Source organism: Labrus bergylta, chromosome 8 (assembly GCF_963930695.1).
Source record: "Labrus bergylta chromosome 8, fLabBer1.1, whole genome shotgun sequence".
NCBI lineage: Eukaryota > Metazoa > Chordata > Actinopteri > Labriformes > Labridae > Labrus > Labrus bergylta.
Window position 1 is genome coordinate 32,345,423 of NC_089202.1, and position 2,927 is coordinate 32,348,349.

At 43.6% G+C, this 2,927-nt stretch overlaps 1 long non-coding RNA gene across 1 annotated transcript; it reads left to right on the top strand.

Annotated features, from left to right (window-relative positions):
* Positions 1–1,465: 1,465 nt before the first annotated feature.
* LOC136179908 (uncharacterized) lies at positions 1,466–2,449 on the top strand. The gene is made up of 2 exons (XR_010666830.1): positions 1,466–1,572; positions 1,680–2,449. It is a non-coding gene; the product is annotated as an uncharacterized lncRNA (long non-coding RNA).
* The last annotated feature ends 478 nt before the right edge of the window (positions 2,450–2,927 follow it).

Sequence of the window (2,927 nt, forward strand, 5' to 3'; positions counted from 1 at the left end):
ATTGTGTGTGTGGGTGTGTGTGTGTTTGAATATTTTCTACTGTACTTGTGTAGGTATGTAAATACATGTGTGTATATGTATATATTTGTTTTTATTCTATATAATTCCCAGGGGTGCAAACTCATCAGGAATGAAAAGGTGACATGAATCCAAACCCCCTGGGGGGGTCAGGGGGCATGCCCCCCCCAGGAAGATTTTTATTTTTTAAATATCATCTTTAAAATGTGAATTTACAGACAATTTTATCATTCAGACCTACTGAAGAAGCAGTGCAAACAATAAGAAAAACACAATTGCTTGTCTATATCTATGTTCTGTTCTAACTTTTTGATAAAGTTTCAGTGAAACATGAAGAACCCCATGATGCTCCCAACCTTCAGTCCCTTTTTATAAATGAGATGAATTTGCAGAACAGGGCTTACCATGTTCCACTAAGGGGTGACGTGAAGGACAGTCACTATGCAAGTACCTCTCAGGGCAGAGTCTGAGAGAACATAATACAGTCATCAAGTATGACAATATCATTAAATGTGTAACAGTATCAATATATGAACCTGATGTTTATCTCCTGCTGATTCTCATTAAGTTTATATTCCCTCTCTTATGTGTTGACCAGCTGTCACTTTAATGTTTCCTGAGATAATAATGAACCAGAAAGCTGTATGAAGTTACCTTCAAGCTAGCACAAATTTCTCTCTCTCTTTACCTCTCTCTACCAAACAGTAAATATGATCAGACAGGATGTTTAACAGAAAGGCTGGCTTGCTAGCCAGACTCCGAATCTTCCCACAGTGTTTTCATGGAAAAATAACGTTATGTGCTGCACATGGCGACCGATTGAATCAGGTTTCATGCTTCTTGCGGTCGGCGCGGCGATATTGCGCAATCGCGGTCGGCGCGAGAATGGTCCACAGAGTGTCTGAGCGCCCAGCCGCGCACCTCCAAGATTTTTCTAACAACGCGGACGGGTTCGTGTCGACAGCGTTGCAATGATTGGCTACAGGGCCTGGAAGTACTTTCTGCAGGCCATGTTGAGCAATCAGACCGCTCTGACCGCAATCAGTATGAAACCACTCGACGTTAGCGGGACCGTGCTCGCCGGCCGCAAGAAGCATGACAGCTCGCGTCGCAGATTTACCCCACCCAAATAATTTTATTGCAGATCTAAATGAATCACACTGGCCAGCTGTCGTGTGCTCATCAATGTGCCGAGTGTCGCGCCTGAGCGCCACAGAGGTGACAGCTCACACCTCCTGCACAATGTATGACAATTCATCTTCAGAAGACGAAGGAAAGAGAGGCCCTGTTTAATGCTCGTATTCAAATTAGTTTTCAACACATTTTGAATCAGCTAAAAATCAGCCATTTTCTCAGAACATTTCCATAGAGAGCCACTTTGCATCAGCAGCACCATGCTCCAGTGCTCTGGGAGACTTTATAGTCCTGACAGTTGAACACTGGATGACTGACAGCTGTCCTTCATCACAACAGAAATCCTCGTCCTCATCATCAAAAACATGACTTTGATGTGCGTCCTCATCTGGACTCTCCTCCTCTGCTGCTGCTTCACAGGTAAAGTCCAGAGAATCAAACTCCTCTCCTCTATGAACATCCGTCCCTCTGAAATGAAGCCCACTAAACCCTGATGCTGCTTTCTGTTTTTGTCTCTGTATCCTCAGAGTCCAGAGGACAGGTCACAGTGACTCAGCCTGCAGCAGTGAGCTCTGCTCTGGGAGCCTCCGTCGCCATCTCATGTAGGACCAGTCAGAATGTTTATGGTAGTGACCGTTTAGCCTGGTACCAACAGAAAGATGGAGGAACTCCTAAACTCCTCATTTACTATGCTAGCACTCGAGAATCAGGGATTCCAGGTCGTTTTTCAGGCAGTGGATCAAACTCTGCCTTCACTCTGACCATCAGTGGAGTCCAGACTGAAGATGCAGCAGTTTACTACTGTCAGAGTTTTCACTATATCAGCAGTCTGTATGTGTTCACACAGTGAAAAAGCGTCGTACAAAAACCTCCCTCAGTCAGACTGAACAGAAACTGAACTGACTGCTGCAGCTGGAAGTTTCTGCAGAGACTGACACACTTCACTGAGGACACACACACACACACACACACACACACACACACACACACACAGACACACACACACACACACACACACACACACACACACACACACACACACACACACACACACACACACACACACCATGTAACTTTCACAGAGGGAGAATTAAAATCGGCTCCTGTTAGATGCCATCCTGATCTGTAACACGTCCTCCTCATCCTCTTCTCCTTCAGACCCTAATCTGATCAATAATCAAATCAGACGTTCTGCTTTCACTCCTCTTTTATTGAACAGACTGTTTCATCAACACCTGCAGTTCACAGAAGAACACCACTTCCATCAAAGACCAGAATAAACACACCATCTTTTAAATATCAAACATTTTCAGCCCACTTCTCCCCCCTCTTTACTCACCATGATGGTGACGTATCATTGCCGTCTTGGTTAGGACACATTAGTTGCACATTACTGCCACCTTGTGGTTGTGGACTGTTGCTTGAGAAGTATTAATGCACTTATTCAAATAGGATGAAAGGGGAGAAATATGTGGAATGATAAACAGAATCAAGATAAAATCAAACTCTCTCTATGTGATCTGTTCATGATAGATATTAAAACAGTTATGTCACACATCTTTTCATAGTGTCGGCACATTCTTCCAACTTATACTGAACTATTTTTTGACAAGGTTACCAATTATCCATGGCGTTGAAAACAGTGGAGAGCAATAGACAAGTCATCCCACAAGTAAGTAGAATTATTTAAAGGTAGAATATTCTGTATAATCCACTTCACCACATGTTCCTCTAACTCTAACATGTGTCTCTAGTCCGTCTACAAACCCCCCAAT